General features: G+C 47.8%; 1 long non-coding RNA gene across 1 annotated transcript in view; it reads left to right on the forward strand.

The window, feature by feature from the left end:
* The first annotated feature begins 16,271 nt into the window (after positions 1-16,271).
* The window catches only part of LOC137794242 (uncharacterized), an 8,716-nt gene continuing 7,425 nt past the window's right edge, over positions 16,272-17,562 (forward strand). Inside the window, exon 1 of the long non-coding RNA XR_011078286.1 lies at positions 16,272-16,366. This is a non-coding gene — a long non-coding RNA (uncharacterized lncRNA). The remainder of the gene's footprint in view (positions 16,367-17,562) is intronic.

A 17,562-nucleotide genomic window follows, 5' to 3' on the forward strand; every position in this document is an offset into this window, starting at 1 on the left:
ACAAGAGTTGTGTAGCTTGGCGTCTTCTCTTGTGCATGCGCGTCGAAGCTGTTTTACGTGAAGATTGTGCGTCTTTAGCCGCGTCGTCCTCATGAAAATGTGCACACTGAACACAGGACTTTGACCCCGGAGACCACGGTTCGCGACCCGCGTGGAACGACTTCATTATTTGAAGCTACAACCTTCCCGACGTTGTTTTTCGGGGTCATTTCCCAGCAACCCTTGCTGTCATTTAGGTGAGAGGGCGTGTTGCACTGAACGTATAACACGCATATACCGTCTGATTTACTCTGGTATCCAGTTACATTTAAGTGGCCAGCAGTTAACACCATCTACAACATTAAAATGATGCTTTGTCTTGTAATTAAAATGCATATTTTATGCCTATTTTTTGTTTATAATCCGTAACCCTTGGCTTTTATTAATAGATGCCAGCCCATTTATTTAGGTTTTTAAAGATTATGCACAGGCCATTATTAAAGTTAACTTGTAGGTTCAGGGTTTTAGGTTTTCGGGACACTTTACACTTTTAGCAGCAGCACAAGAATGTGACTTTATGTTGTATATACATCCACTAAGGGGGCCGTGAAGCAATGCTTTATGGGAGGTACTGTCCCGGTTTGACTCGAAGCGACACCCCTGGTCGTCTCCATCTCTTTAAATGTGCAGAAGAGGCTCCAACCTGCAGAACACACACCTCCACGACTTTTATACTGGTATTATTCACAGAGGAGTCGTAGCTGATGGGATCCTGTAAACCGCTGCGCTAACAATGCAGAGTACCGCCAGCAACGCAATGACCTTCCAATGAACCGCCGCACATCGCAGAGGTCGCGCTTAATGCTACGTGGTTAGCGGTAGCTTGTTAGCGGCCTGATCCAGTTAGAGCTGCAACAAAAGCCGCACACATTTACCCGAAGAAGAGGAATTACAACCGTAATCGTTCTTGTCATTTGCACAGCAATTTTACTCCTGAATGCCTCGTTTTAGGGAGGAATTAATAAGGAAAAAAAAAGAGGAAAAAAGAAATCACATGAGCTCCAGGTGCCGAGGAGTTCACCCTGCTCCCCGCTCATCCTTGCCTGCAGCCCTGTGACGCTCTCTCACTCTCTCGGTTTCTTATTATCAGTTAATAATTCTTTCTCATTCAAGCAAATTAGAGGAACTTGACTGTGTTAGAGCGAGTCCAGCGTGGCGCTGCAGGCTCGGAGGAGGCTAAATGGCAGAAATTCCCCCCAGAGCAGAGAGCGCATGAAGCACAACATTGTGTCCACCACAAAAGCCGCTCTGTAGTTTTGATCCCCTCTAATTTAATTAGCCCAAGAGGTAGTGCATTAATTTGCAAGGAATTCTTCTGATGCAGAAAGCCGCCCCCGGTGCATGGAGGGAGAGAGAGAGAGAGGAAGAAGAAACCTTCTTATTGCTTTTGTGCAGTTGAGGAGAAGGACATGATCTTCATCCGGCGAGCAGCGCTGTGATCTGATCTCTATCAACACTTGTGTGCATTGCAGGGACTTTTTTTCTTCTTCTTCTTCTGTCATTACAAAGCGGAGCTCATCACGTTTTAATGCTATTCCCTCTCTACTTAAAGTCGATTGAGTCTTCCTCCGTCCTTTTTGCCAACAAATATTAAGGGCCGCGGCTTTCACAGGGAATTAAAGATCAACGGCGGCGCTGCTGGTGTCAAATGTGTTCCGTCATCTCGTTAAAGTGTGCGAGACCTTCGCCAGCGAGCTGCAGACTGCAGGAATGACTATATATATATTTATATATAGGTATATTCTCAGGATGCGTTCAGTCAGACGGCCACGACCAGGTGGGAGGAGCCAGCGTGAGGCCAACGCAAAACGTTCTCTAGTGGTCAAAGTCACAAACACTGAGACTGAAACCGGACACTTGAAGTGCTGTAAAAGTCGGGTTATAAGCCGCTAATGCCTTCGGTGGTTGTTCCCGCTGTAGCCAGCTAGCCTGCTGCTAGCTCCCCGCTGCTGCTAGCTCCCCGCTGTAGCAAGCTAGCACTGCTGTGAGCTCTTTGCTGCTGCTATCTCCCTGCTGCAGCTGCTACTGCCCGCTGCTAGCAGAGAGCTAGCAACAGCGCTAGCTGGCTACAGCGGCGACAACTACCAAAGGTAGTAGCGGCTTCTAACCCGACTTTTACGGTGTTATAAAAAGAGACAGACTAAATACACAGGTGAGGACAACGAGGCACAGGTGGACACAATGAAGGCGGGGCTTAGCAATTTATTAATAATGTAACCCGAAGAAGAAGAACGCATGAGTGACACGCTGTAAAAATGAGCTGTACTTAAATATAAGATCACAAACCCTGCAGTGGTCACAGGAGGGGAATTAAGGAAAACCAGAGAACTTCTGCTTTTTTAAAAATGTAATTATCACTCAGCGTTCTTTACACAAGTGGAGTTCGGGGCTATTTGATAATATACTATCTTTGCTATCGCACACAAGCTTCTTTGATAATCTTTCATCTTGAGACACTCTCGTGTGATTATACTAAATTGAAGAGGCCTGCACTCGCAGTCATTAAAGAATCACTTCTCATTGTGTAATTAGAGCGCTCCCAGAGGTCCGCTAACCGATAGCGGCATGCTAACACATCAGCTCATGCATGCGTTCTCTGTTTGAGCTCACAGCTGCACATGCAGTGAGTCCGGCCCGTCTCAGGAGCCGTGTCGTAGCGGTGAAGGTCAGACTTTCACCCGTCTCTGCACACACTCGTCTGCAGAGGACCCGCAGGGGTCAGAGGTCAACGTTGTTTCAACTTTGACCTTTTTGAACTCGCACAGTCGGCCGATAGAAACGCCGTTTTGTCGGTTTCCTTTCGTGTTTGCAGACGGAGCGGTCGAGATTCACAGATAACAGACAGTTACTCCGCTCAATGAGAAGCTTATTTTATGTCACAGAATTACTCTGAACTTAAGGTATAAACAATTAGAATTAAGAATGAAAGATTAAAAATGCTATAGATGCTAATAGCATATGAAAATATGTAAAATAAGGCACAGAAATATGACAACAGTATTGCACAATGAGTGTAAAACCCGTGTCATTGCTCAATTTTACGACTAAAATACAATAATTTTTTTTCCTGAATTTTAGTTTCAATGTCACTTGTTTTGTTGATTGTGGTACGTTAAAACGAAACTAAAAAAGTTGTTTTTCGCCATTTATTTACATGTACCTCCCATTTTATTCACATATTCCACTGTTTTTGTGAACCTAAGACCATCCCCAATGTCCATCCCCAAAAGAGTTCAACCACATGAGTAAAGTTATGTTTTTACAAGCAAATTTCCAAAATCGAGCTTTAATTTTTCAGCTTTCGGGTCATATTATCACTTTACACTTGTGCCTTTGGACAAAGAGGCCTCATTATGCAGAAAGCTGAGATTGTTCTGCAGTTTTTGATGTAACACATGGGTATATATCACATAAATAAGTGGCTCTAAAAGGTGAATTTAAGAAATGATGTAGAATGGAGAAGTCCGTGAGAGATGGATCTCAGGCCCTCGGCTGCAGGACTCACCTGAACCTCTCCGCTCCGCCACACACTGAAGGCGTGGCGCGCTCCGCTGGGACGAGCGCGCCACGCCGGCCTTCTAGTGATCCACTCAGAGAGCTCATCTATAATGCAGAACCAATCGCAGCGCCGGACTCGCAGCGCAGGTTAACCCGCCGAGCGCCTGCATTTGTTTTAGCCGCGAGCATCCATGTTTCCCCTCGTCTCCCCCGCGGCGGCTCGCGTCTCTCTCTCTCCGTCCGAAGGTACATTTTCACCGTGCGGAGGTAAAAGCATGGGTGGGATGGGTTTTATACGAGTGCGGGATGAATAATTCAACCGCGCCGTGTTTGAACAGGTACGGAAATAATCCCTCAGCAAAGTGAGAGTGGATATACACGCTTCCCCCTCCTGCAACCCGCCTCCTGAACGACTTGAAGTGCACAGAGCCTCTAAACATATCGCCCAGCCCGGATGAAATATTAACGCGCTGGTGAGTGAGCGAGCGCGCTCCTCCGAGGCGTGCAGGTAAACTCTGCAGCGCTGCGAGTAGACAGGTGGAGATATCTGACACCGGTAAATATTACATGGGAGTGTTTGCTAGCCAAGAGGCAGGTAACACCGGAGGGCTGCTGGACTCTGAAGCGGCAGCCATCTTTGATTTGCTCTTCTTCTTCAGCATGCTCTGCATCATATTATCACATATCTGTCTCCTGTTGACACATTTATCATGCAAAAACTACTTTAACACATACTCAATATGATGTCACTAGAGAATCACTCTGGATTGGAGCATATATTTATATTTATTTATATTTATTTATATCATTGAGGAGGAGACAGGCCTCAGGTATCTGCAGCATCACCATTTATTTCAGAGCTACGTTTTGAAAAGCACTAATTGACATGAAATGCACCATTAGTATTTGTTTGCAGGGCAGTGCATTGATTCCTTATTGATTAGCTCCTCTCACCTCACCGCGCATGACCACAAGTCAAAGCATGCAATGCAATTTACTCCCAATTTTAATAAATTGCGTCGCTATCGCAGTCCACAAATTAAACTATTGTTTATTTTTCAATGCAACAAACGGGTTCTGTATCGCTGCAAATATCTTTATACAAAGCAGAATGCCAAAATAAAGTGTTTAAATCACAAAGAAAGCTGCAGAAGGAGCATAAAATGAGCTCAGTGTAGATTTTATTGAAGTGTAATGTCGTACCTCAACACCACATAACATTGAGTCGGTGTAACAGTGTAATTACTCACCCGTCTTTGTTACCTGGTATCTGGGTTAACACGCAGTCACCAGCGCCTTATGAAATGCGATATTAAAGCCTCCGTCTACCTTTACGAGGCTCATGAGCGCGAGCTGATATATCATATCTCCCCTCCGTGAGGAAGAGTGAGCACGGAGACGGAGAAGAGGACTAAACTCGCTCACCCACTTTAACCTCTTTGTTTTTGGCCGCGAGCGCCGCAGCAGACCCGGGGAAAGGACGGATAGGATGGAGGGGGGAGGGGGGAGGATGGGCAGCAGCCTCACGGTGGCCGCGGGGCTGGAGGGGTGAGGCAGAGGGAGGGGGGTGAGACGGGGTGAGGGGATAATTAAGCGAGCACGGTGACAGCTGCAGCAGGTTCCCGAGCACAAAAAAAAAAAAAAGGCCCGAGCTCCACTGAGCTGAATTAATGGCATCAGTGGAGCCCGGCAGCGCCGCCAACGCCGCTAACATTTGATCATTAATTATTAGCCTTTCTGACAGAGCCGGGCTGTGCGACCCCCCCCTCACCTGCCCGACGGCGAGGCCTCACCTGCACCGAGCGCCGTGCGCTGACACACGCCGAAGACCCGCGACGCATGCAGCGACCCACTCACATCGCACAACAACATGCACGTTTATCGTGTACAAAGCATTTTATAACAGGGTTTGCACACATTTTGAATGGATTTCCATGAGTTTTTAATGACTTTAAACCAATTGTCCATGATTTTAACAAAATGTACATGACTTTTAACTATATTTCCATGACTTTAAACCACATTTTCTTGACTTTTAACCATATTTTTATGACTTTAAACCAAATGTCCATGAGCAAAGCATACAGTAAACCTTAAATGACACAAACGAATGAGAGACAATAGTTTGATTAAAAGAATAAACATTTATATAGATGCCTGTATGTATGCTGCTGATATTTTGAGCCTCTTTCTTTTAAAAGCAGATTTATTATTTCACACTCAGCGTGAATGAACGACATGAACACATGAATATAACTCATTTACAACACTTTTACAGGTTTTCTTTAAAATAAAAAGTATATATATATATATATATATATATATATATATATATATATATATATATATATATATATATATATATATATATATATATATATATATATATTATAAGAAGTATTTCTTCTGTTTTTTTTCCTCACACTGGCTGACGTGGAAGAAAAACACTAATTTATCTGCAAAGTTTCGGCGTTAAACCTTCATCAGGAAAATCTCACTTCCTGAAGCCGCTCGCTGGGATCGCATCACTCTCACGCCGGCGTAATTAAAACAAATGATATAATTGACGCAGATGAATAATACAACCTCACATTTTCCCAAAGGGGGATGCAAAGCACACACTCCACAACACACACACACACACACACACACACACACACACACACACACACACACACACCTCAGAGAGGAGACACTGAGCATCAGCCGCTTCATTCTGCACCTCACGGTAAAGACATCAATGGAATTTAACTGCTTTTGGAGGACTTGTTGGGATGGTTTCTGTACCTGAACAGTGTGTGTGATGGATCTCACAGGAAGTCTGACGCCCCCCTCTAAACAGAACCAACGCCATCAGCATCCAGCACCTTTTGAACAGCCGCACCGCTGAGTTAAAACCCGGTGGTTCGGCCCAGGAAAGGGAGAAGTTTTGAGGTCTGTTTCATCATTCCCAGAGGTGCCTCCTCCTCCTCCTCCTCCTCCTCTTCCTCGCTCTTCCACCTAGTTCTGATCTCGTCGGCCTGGATGAGGTAACACCCGGGCAACCTCACCACGCCGCCGCTTACATCAACCCCCGACCCCGCCGCGTGCAGACGGGCTGCCAGACCCGTCGCCGCTAATCACAGTTTCTGATCTTTTATAGTTTACCTTTTTTTTTTTCTTCCGATTTGAATAAAAATTTGCTGAACATCGAAAAAGGAGGCGCTGGTGCAGGTCGGCGTGCTAGCAAAGCTAGCCGGGGACGCGGCCGCCCGCTGAGGGCGTTTCACGGCCTGGAGAAGCCAACTTCAGCAACTGAAGACCGGCACTTTGACCTTCCCTCGCTCCTGAATACCGACTTATTTCAAGCCCGTCTTCGAGCGCTACACAAGAGGGGATACCTTCATGCTAAAGGCATAGCGAAAATAAATGAGCATTAGCTCCGTATGATTGAGACGCAGCCGCCGTGCGTGATGCTATTAGCTGTTAGCTTCCCTGCAGAGGTTGTGACGTGTCAATGCTCCGCTCAGTGCAAACCAGAACCCTCTGCAGAGAAGCTAGCAGCTAATAGCATCACGCACGGCGGCTGCGATGCAATCATATGGAGGGTAACGCTCATTTATGGTCGCTAAATAAAGGTTGACGTCTTTAGCATGAAGGTATCCCCTCTTGTGTTCCACTTAAAGAGGATTGCATGGACTCGTGTCTGTGTATTAATTAGCGCTATCTGAAAGAACGATCTCTGATTTAAATCACCTTGTTCTTCTCTCCACAGTCTCTTCACAGCCCTCCTCTTCGCTCACAGCGTGTTCATTTACCTTGAGCTATATTTACCGCCATCACAAAGAGAGTCTCTTAAGGCTCCACTTCCACTCTCCTCCATTGAGTCGCCCTCGTCGTGCACAATGAGAGCGGCGAGCGCTCGGCGTGAGGAATGCGGAGACGTGTGCGCGGTGTAATGGCCCGCGGGCGCTAATCGCGCCGATTGATTCGAGTTCGCCGACGTCGAGCATAGAATTTCTTTATCAGAGGAAACCATCTTGAAGGAGGCCGATGATGACATTTATTTTTCACAGTTAACATCTTTACCCCCTCCACACTCGGCAAGTTTACATTAGAGATGGAGATCACAAGATGTGCTGACTGTATGTACCAGCTCTGTGTGTGTGTGTGTGTGTGTGTGTCCTCCTTTCAAAGCACTTTAGATGCCATTCGATTGATATGGCCATTAATGCGTGGAAGGGGAAGCATTTCAGCGTGACTCTTGATGTGTCTGCATTTCACTGCCACGTCTCTCTATAGAGAGCTTCTATAGAAAGCTTTCTTTCTCCCTCTGTTCCGCAGCATTAGTAATTATCACGAGGTTCGCCTCCCAGCTCCACTGCGGGAGGAAAAAACAAAAAAAAGTCTCCACACGTCAGAGAACAGGGACGTCAATTTAGGAGCCCGGCTCTCCCTGTTAGTGCCCGCTCTGAATTAAAGACATCGCTCACAGGTCGTCTCTTTGTGCGGCGGCGAGCAGCAGGTTGAAGGGAAAACTTCAATTATTTTCCATTAACAGGGATACAATTGATCTAAACATGTGGCGAATGGGCCAATAAGCACTACCTTTTAAAAGGAGGCGGAGCTGCACAGGCGGAGCTCCCCTATGGATCGGCCCTCTGGATCCATACAATGCAGAGGCCCTCCCGCCTCCACCTGATTGAATGCCACTCTGAGGGCCTGTGGAGAGACTCTAGTAGCCGTATGCCATTGTCCAGATGCTCACCTACAGTCAGCAAGGGGGGGTTGAGAGAGAGGGAGGGAGGGGGGTGGCATCTTCTTGACTTCCTGCCAGGTCGGATCTCCAGAGAAGCAAAGGAGGGAAGAGTTAAGAGCATGGGGACCCTGCTGTGCAAGGCGCCGCACCACAGAGATCAGTGTTAGCGACCAAAACATGGAGATTAGTAGTAGCGGGTCCAACTTTCTCCAACAAATATACTACACACAAGGATTATTAATGCTTTATTAGACTCCTACCAGCTCTCAAGGTCACGAGAAGGTGTCTTTTATTGAAGTCTGACTTTGTAAAGTGTACGGCGAGGCTGCAGGGTTCATGTAATTACATAAACTTAACGGTACGTTACACTTTTTCTGTTCACATTGGGCTCTTCCCACAATGCTTCGCTGAATTTCAGCAATTTAAATGAAGTGAATCAACGTCGTGGTTGCAGACATCCTTCAGGATACGTTATTTGACTCTAATAATGGACGCCGCGGGGCTCAAAAGGTCACGTGCATGTAAATCTCACCAGGTGCGGCATTAATTGTCACGTCTTCCCTCCTTCGAAGCGAGAACCCGTCCTGCAGGAACCGAGGTCGAGGCGTACGCGTCCGTGTTTTCAGCGTGAAGCGGCACAAATCGAGTCCAGCATCAACCCTCCAGATGTCTCCAGAACCTTTATCTTTGCAGCTTTAAAGCGTGCGACACGCGGACGTGTAAACATATTCATGAAACACCTGATCTCGGACTCCTTTCCCTCCCCGTCACCTGCGCGTCTCGCCGGAGGAAGCAGACATCAAGAAGGTGACTGTGACGCTCCCCTTAACTCGCCGTGGGAGGTGTTGTTGCAGGTTTGCACCTCGCCAGAGGTAGACGGAGCGATTTCACAGCTCGCAGGATTCCTGGTCATCCCGCCTCCGGTGGAAACGTAAACATCCAGGCGTCTCCAATCGCATTACGCCGCTCAGCCACCGGGGCGCTCTTGAAAGGGGCGTCCGCCACCGGAGTCCACGCCAGAGAGAGAGCTTTCTCTCAACAAAGGCGAGAAAGCTTTTCATGTGTGTGTCTGAGTCTCTTCTTTGGCCCTGCGGCCGTTTGCCAAAATGCAACCCTTCACCGGCTCGAGCACCTTGAGGTGCGCTCGTCTCTAATCATCATTTGATGACAGGAATACAACAACACACACACGCACACACACAAATAAAAAAAGCAGGAGACGCACAGTTTCTTAGCAACCGGCGCCGGTAGTCCAAACAATTTCATTAAAGCGTGGCACCTCTTAGCAGGTGGGTGAGTGTGAGAGGAGATAAACATTCATGAGCAGATTGGCGCCGCTATTTGCCAACATCACAATTGATGATATCAATTTGTTTGCGGAAAGCAGCTCAAATATTGTAAGTGGATTAAGGAAAGGTGTCTGGGACGCTGAAGGAGTGGATCGCGACGTCTTTTTTTTCAGTTTAATTGATACGGCGAGCGGGAAAAAACCCATCAAAGCGGCGAAATGGGATTCCTTTTTTTTTGTTGTTTTTGGAGAGAATTAATTAGAGTTTTTTAAATCCGGATATTCAGCCGAGAGATTATCGATACGCGCGACGCGGGAACAGATTTATTGGTGTTTTATTTTGGGGATAAACGTGAGAAATGGAGGAACGTTTTTACTATTACTTCACTGACATGTCTGGTGCTTTACGAGCGCTTCATTCTCACTGCATCTCTGATGGATCTGGCAGCAGATGTTGTGTATTTTACTGGTTGAATTCTTTAAAGATAGCGCTCCGTCTTATCCCCGTGTTGTGTGCGTACTTCCTGATGGTGTTTACTGGCAGAAGGAGCATTAGAGCGCTCGTTCTTCAGGAAAAGAACAAGAAAGTAAATGTTTTCTACGTACCTGACGAGCGGTCTGGACCCTGAACCCCGGAGACACAGATCACCGGATGCACCTGAGCTATTCCTCAAAGATTAACTTAAAGGTTTCTACATTTAATGAGCAGGTGACACAGGTGGCTGAGTCTCGACTTTGTCTAACAGGTAACATGCAATCATTTACCGGCCTCTGAGGAGCAATCAGGTGTCAAAAGCTGCGGGCCGAGGCCTCGGCGGCAGAGCGAGTGCATCCGTTGTGTTATTTCTTTGTAATGAGATGGACGGCGATACGTTCCACCGCCAAGAAGCAGAGATGGCTGCTGCAGATAAACGTGCGGTCTCCAGCGCCGAAGGCCGAGCGGCACATGTACTCATCCCGGCTTTGATGGAGGGCGGTGCGTTCAAGGCGCCGCGGACAAAGAGGCGCTCTGTTGGCTCAGTGCGCTCGGCCCCCGAGGTGCCACGCTGACCGTGAAGGAGATGAAAAGGAATTTGTGGACGAGGAGTGTGTGTGCGATGCTTTCACTTGTGTCCGTGTCGCCGTCACAAGATCGACCCACAGACCATGTGCATCGATATCGCGCTCCGGATTCCCGTCTAGACTCTCCTCAGACCCCGACCGGACATGTTTACGGGTCCATGCTGCACTTCTATCACCTCTAATCTGACGCATTCATGGTAAACAGATCAATCAGGGTCCTCCAGGCCTCGTCAAACTACTTAAATTCACCTTTTAAGGCACTCAAAATGAGATATACACCCATCAAACATGGCAGAACAGTCTCAGCTCTCTATATAATGATGTCCAGCTGTCCTAAGGCAGAAGTGTAAAGTGAAACTATGACTCTGAAGAGGATGAATGTAAGTTACAGACTAACTTTTGAAGGCTGCGTGTGAGCCGAGTGGCTCTGTGCCGTCTCCATCAAAACATCGACACGAGTCAACCGGCGTTGCTTCCGAGCTCACGACCTTTTCCCTTCCTCGACGTTTCCCTCTGTCATCTATTTGACACCTCTGAAAACATGACGCGGAAACACACACACACACACACACACACATACACACACACGTGTCAGGCCTGACAGCGAGGGAGCCGTGAAGCAATAAAGAGGAAGACGAGCGGCGGCCCCCTCGGAGTGTTCGTCACTGTCGCCGCTATTGATTGATGAGCGAGAAAACGATGGAGAGGTCCTCGACGGAGGGGCCGGGCCTTCGTTTGTCGAGTCAAATATTCAGAACGGGGGAGACGTGCGCGGGCATTTCGGCCTCTTATTGCGTCACATTAATCAAGCGGCTGCCGGGACGTCGATTGTCAACGCGATGTACCGCCAGCAAAGAGCCAAAGAAGAAGAAGAAGAAACAACGACAACAAAAAAAGCATCGCTCAGAGACGTCTCTCTCCCCGACAGCGGCATCAATTGTCTTGTCTTAAATGATGGCGGCCACTGCATTACTCGGGAATTAACAGCTAGAATTTATGTGAGTGCCTCTCTCCTCGCTTCCTGGGTCGCAGAAACAAATAATTGAATTGGTACGAGTACATAAAGCATTCCAGCGGCTAATGTAACCGGCCTAACTCGGTTAACGAAGGAGGAGGGCGCGCGCCAGAGTGGGGTTATAAAAGAAAGGGCCATGCAGATCTGAGAAGAATCGCTCCCTCTTTTTTCTTTTTGTTACCAGCCGGGCTTTTCCTGCCTCTCGCACGCCTCGTCTCTCATCACCTTCCTCGCCGTGTCACTCTTCATTTCTTCCCTCCCCTCTTTAATTGGAAGTCTCCGCCTCACTTGCGTATCACCTAAGATGCCGGGGAAACCCAAGCTGTCACAAAGTGTGCTTATTAAAATGGACTGGGGGATAAAAGAGATAAAAGCCCAAACCGACCCCTCCTCCTCCTCCTCCTCCCCTTTTTATTTTTCCTTTACGAGGCGGCGGTGACTGTCTGAGTGCATCAGTCGTGGCTGAATGAGACACTTCGGACCCTGAAGCGGTGTGTTTACAGAAACTGGGTGAATTGTCCCTTTTATAATCAGACCCCAAAATCACTTAATGCACCATGTAGCATAAATGCACAGGAATTTGTCTCGGAGGCAGCGGGGCGAAGGCGTCCCGACGGCATGGACGGGAACGCTGAGGAGCACATGATGCCGGCAGCCCGGTCTGTACTGATCCAGAGCAGATATCCAGTGTGCTGTGTGCTGTGTTCACACCGCAAAGCAACACACAAACATTGTCCCCCGAGGGCGGCGCTCCTCTGGGTGGAAAAACCCCCCGAAAGTCTCGCAGGGTTGGCAGAAGGCGGACTGATAGCGCTGCGATACGCCGCAGATCCGGAGCTGCGGGTTTATAAATCACTAGAGATGAAGCCCCGTGTATCTCGGACACATATGACATCATCCATCAGCGAGGCGACAATGATGGAAAGGCGTTTTATGGCCGACCATTAGGGTCTTATTGCCTTAATGTGCGTCCTATCTGAGAGCCCCGACGTCTCCCTTCACGCTGCACACAAACCTTTGGCACCTTTATGGGTTTTAAAGAAGCTTTTCCTCGCACAACGCACGAGAAACATCAGTTTATTCACCACAAAGTTCTCACCTTTGGTCTCTGAGCGGCGCCATTTTGTGGGTCAAAGGTCATCTGAGTGCTTGCATGTCATCACAGACACTGCTACAGACATTAAACACAACACACTACTACATTACGGGTGTGTACTTCTTCATGATGACCGTCAGACTTGACCCCCCCCCCCCCTCTCACCACCAGGAAGTGCTGATTCATGCGTTCTGCAGCACTTCCTGCATCCGTCACGGCTCCAGCGTTCATTATGAGACTCCTCGGCGTGCGAAGGGAAAGAGTTGCGTCAGATGTTTTGCTCAAATGAAAACATTGGTCTGAATGTGCGCATTGTTCTCTGCACATCTCGTCCAGAATCCAGAATCAATACTTCGCGGCGGCGTGGCGCTACGCGGCGGCGTGGCGCTACGCGGCGGCGTGGCGCTACGCGGCGGCGTGGCGGCGACCCGTTTGGAAAGAAAAACCTCGAGTCACATCGAATGGGAGTTCCCCCCCGACCGCCGCTCCCCGTCCACTTAGCCGAGCGCTGTAAATGTCGGACTCCTGAACAGCTTCTGCTTTTTGTTGATGTGTTTTCTTCTTCTTCTCTTGGCTCCTGTGTATTTTGCTGAAGCTTTAGACTCTCATTAAATCAACTGAGGAACTGCAAGCCTCTACAAACATCAAATCTATAAATTGCACGGATGGTCTTACGCGAGGTCTCAGACAGCGCTACCCTTTGATGAAAACTTCTGGGACAAAAACAGAAAAATAACTAGAGATTCTGAGGCAAGAAGAGAAAGTCTTGTTTTGACACTAAGATTAATTTACAAGTTTTCCCTCACTGGCAAAAAAAAAAAGAAGAAGAAGGGGTGTGTGTGTGTGTGGGGCAGAGAGATGAGAGGAGCGTTTGATATTTATTAGGCCTGGACCTCACCAAAGACCTCTCCCAGGACTGCCGATGTGACAATTAAGCCAGGTTGTGCTTTGACACTGTTTCCATAGGCAAGTGGCCAAAGTATCTCCAGTCGGAATATCCATGCAGCTAACAAGCTTGTTCCCTCTCCGCAGAGCGAGAAGAAAGGGAGGCTGCAGCCTTGAGACATGAACAAAAGCACAAAAAGAGAGAGGGGGGTGGTGGCGAGGTTGGGTGTTAAAGGGTATAAGACAAAAAAATAAAAAATAACCCCTCCTCCTCCTCCTCCTCCTTCGTCTTCTCCTTCCTCCAAAAGAAGCCGCCGGAGTTTGCCGAAGAAAACGGAGTCGGCGGCTGGACGTGATCAAGGTGTTGTGTGGACGGGCCGAGGCCCCGGCGCGCGTGCAGCAGGAGGGGAATCGAGCCCCCGGGTGCGCCTTTGTTCCGCCCTAACGACCTCCATCTCCACCTCCATATTCTCCATCTCCATCCTACACCTTCAGCCCACAGTCACGTCAGCTCCTCCCGTTGCTCAATCTTCGCCCTCATTTCACTTCTTTTTGTGTGTTGTGCGTGTGCGTGCATGCATGTGTGTGTGTGTCTGTGTGTGTGTCTCTTGTCTTAGAGGAGCTCCCCGCCACACAATGGCCATCTAAACTCATTAAGGACATTCCGTAAAGAGCCATTAACCGACGGGTCCTCTCTGGCCAGAGATATCAGGTCTAATTAGGTGACCGTTCTTGACGGGGTTGCAAAAACAAAAGGCGCGCTCGCTTCTGAAAAGGTTCAGGTCCCGCAAAGGGCCTCACGTAGTTTTTTCTCCTCCTTTGCCCCCCCCCCCTCCATTGCAGCCAACTAATGACTGTGGGTTTAACAACAAAAAGAAGGAGGAGAATACCTCTCCTCCCTGGGAAGGCGACGGGGAGAAGGTCCTGCGAACAAAAGGCTCTCCGCTCCGGGACCTTTTCTCCCCCTCGCCAGGTGACTCGCTGTCCTCATTTACCAGACAATGGAGCCACAGACAGACTTATTGTAAACACTTTGCATGGGCAGCTAAATGGACCGCCATGCCGAGCCAGCAGCTCAGGCTTCAGTGCCCCCCTCTTCCTCCTCCTCACCCTCCTCCTCCTCCTCCTCCTCTCTTCAGTATCAAGTGCAGTTTGGGTCCGCTGCCGTGTTGTTGTGCAGGAATTTGTTGTGGTGACACTGAGGCAGAAACTGTGTTAGATAAGTGCGTGGCGGCGCCGCGGGGCCTCGCATGTAGAGCAGGTCATGTGACCCGCAGCGCTGGATGCTCAACTTATTCAGGATTCTACCCAAAGAAAGCCCCGCTTGAGACTAAAGTCTGGGTTTAATCAATCTTATTTATGTAGTTTTGGCCATTATTTCACAGGACAGGGCACCAAAGCTTTATTCCTCTTTACTATTATGCAAAATGAAGCTTTATTCCTCTTTAATATTATGCAAAATAAAGCTCATTCTTCTTCTTTAATATTCTGCAATTTTAAGATTTATTCCTCTTTTATATTCTGCAAAATGATGCTTCTGTTCATGTGCATGAGCATGCATGAGTGTAATTTGACTAATGCAGTTGTTTAGTCGACTCAATATCAGAAAGTAGGCAGATTGAACTGTTGAATACGGTGTTAAATGGTCACGTTGTCAGTGAATGAATGAAGTTGTGCGTCCCCTCCGTGCTCTGCAGGTCAGAGGCATCACTGCTCTCTCTGAGCTGAAGTGTGAGCTCTCTCTGTGCAGCTGGATCTTGATCGTGACATCTCTGGAGGAGGTGTGAGTCGAGCATCACGCCGCTGCACTCTGACACGCGACATCGTGCCGCTGACAAAGTGCACAAAGCGGTGAGGGCGTCGACCTTGAAGGGAACAGAGAGAAGCAACAAGAGCTGAAACCTGCAGGAAGTCCCTCCTCCATGAGTACGTTCCCTCAAGTACTATCAAGTACTATCAAGTACTAGATCCTTTATGCCACTTTATAGTTCCACTCCTCCACACCTCGGAGGTGCACGTTGTGCTCGTGCATCCTCTTCCTCTCCAGATGTGTTGATGTTGTCTGTTTGTGATGAAGTGTTTCTTTATGTCCTCGTCCTCCTTCAGCTAAATAAACTCCTGGAAGCCTTTTCAGCTGGAACAGGAACACTGCTGCTGCTCTTCTGGAGGGACGAGCTTCTCACAGAGGAAACATCTCGTGGAACATGATGCAGAATAAAGCAGAGAGGAGCTATGATGCAACACGTTAATGCAGAAACATCAAACATTTCACTGCACGAGCAGTACTTTAAGTACATTTCACTGATAATACACACTATTTAAACTTCATCCTCAGTTGAAAATGGTTTGCATCCCCAGACTAAATACAGATTATCTCCACCATGAGGGCTATTTGAGTGATTTCAAAAGGTTTAACATACAGAACACACTTGTGAGACCAGTTAAGAGGGTCATACAGCAGCATGTGTGTTACTGGTTTACTGGTTGATGATAGAACACAGGAAAGAAAAAGAAAAGAAGAAGAAATCAGAATAAAAAGTAACTTCTAGGATGTATTTTATTTAAATATTGTATCTTATTGTTTTTCTACTATAAAATGCACTTTGTGTTAATGGTATGTCTGTAAAGTTTAACTTTGGTTAAGTGAACTGCAGTTTCAGGTCCGCCGAGAGCCAAAATGCCCTAACTTTCATCCTGGACCTTGAACGCCTCTGGTTCCACAAGCAAGAATCTCTTCTTCCATAAGTAAGTCACATTTCAGTTGTTTGGCTGCGATGTGGTTGATATCTTGCTGAGGTTTTGTCTCACTGTGGTTTGGGTGGACTCTGTAGGTCGTCAGCTTTCCAGCGAGGTGTGCTAATCATGCGTAGCATCAAGCTAACGCGGCTGAATGGGAGGAAGCAAAAACAAGTCCAGTGGTTTTGTGTGGAGTGTTTACACCTTTAGATTACGTAATCCCAGAGTGTGTACCTGTGCAGCAGCAGTGTGTGGTCAGCTGGTGCGACCTTCCCTCCCTCCCTCCCTCCCTCCCTCGTTTCCTCGCTTCCTCGGCTCCTTTCCTCTTGACGGGCCGCATCCCATTCTATTTACGGTCGGGACCTTTGCGGCGCGAGTAATCCATTCATGTTTGAATGAAAAGATCTTTCACCTTAATGCGCTCCGGAGACAGACGGCCGTGACCTTTGTTCTGTTTTTTATCGCACGTGGTCGCGTTAAAATATATCGCCTTCGTTTTCAGTCAGTCGCTCGGCATAAATAAGACAGAAACAACTTGGACGTGGTCTTTTATTTACCCGACATTAACGTCCTTTAGTTGTTGTGAGCGATGATGTACTGCATGGGAGAAAGAGCTGGGAGCTCTCACACAGTTCAAACACCAAAAGCAGCTCCACTATATTGTTGATAACACTTATTTCTTTGCTTTCTTTAAATAATCCGACGCTCCCGTTTCACGCGACTGGTTTCGATTAAGATCTCTTGCTCTGCGCTTCATTTCAGACAAAAGAACGTTCCCATGTTTACAAGTGAAGCGGACACATTGAGATGCTCACCATTAAAAAGAAAACGACCCGTGAAGAACTTTGATTTTTCCCACTGCCGTCCTGCGCTTATCTCCAGCTCAACAATCACACCTCCAGTTTGTTTTCTTTGGTTCGGACCCGAGTGGAAAATGTAATTTGAGTTTAGCTTCACGCCGCGCGGTAACAAGCCGACCACAAGTTGTAAATACAAGTCGTGTAGGTTAGAGATTTTGGCAGCAGAGGTGGAGCTCAAATTAAATCCACATAAAGAAATGGCCGACTTTGTTCTGCTTGGTTTTCCATGCGGGCAGAGCCGCCTCTGTCTCCTTTTACCCATAATCCCCCGAGCCGTTTCCTGTAGGCGGTTTGGTTTACACTTTAACTTCTAACAAACCACATCACGGGTCCTGCGCTCAGACG

The sequence above is a fragment of the Clinocottus analis genome, unplaced genomic scaffold (assembly GCF_023055335.1).
Source record: "Clinocottus analis isolate CAN_PGR_092001 unplaced genomic scaffold, fCliAna1.0.p SCAF_24, whole genome shotgun sequence".
NCBI lineage: Eukaryota > Metazoa > Chordata > Actinopteri > Perciformes > Cottidae > Clinocottus > Clinocottus analis.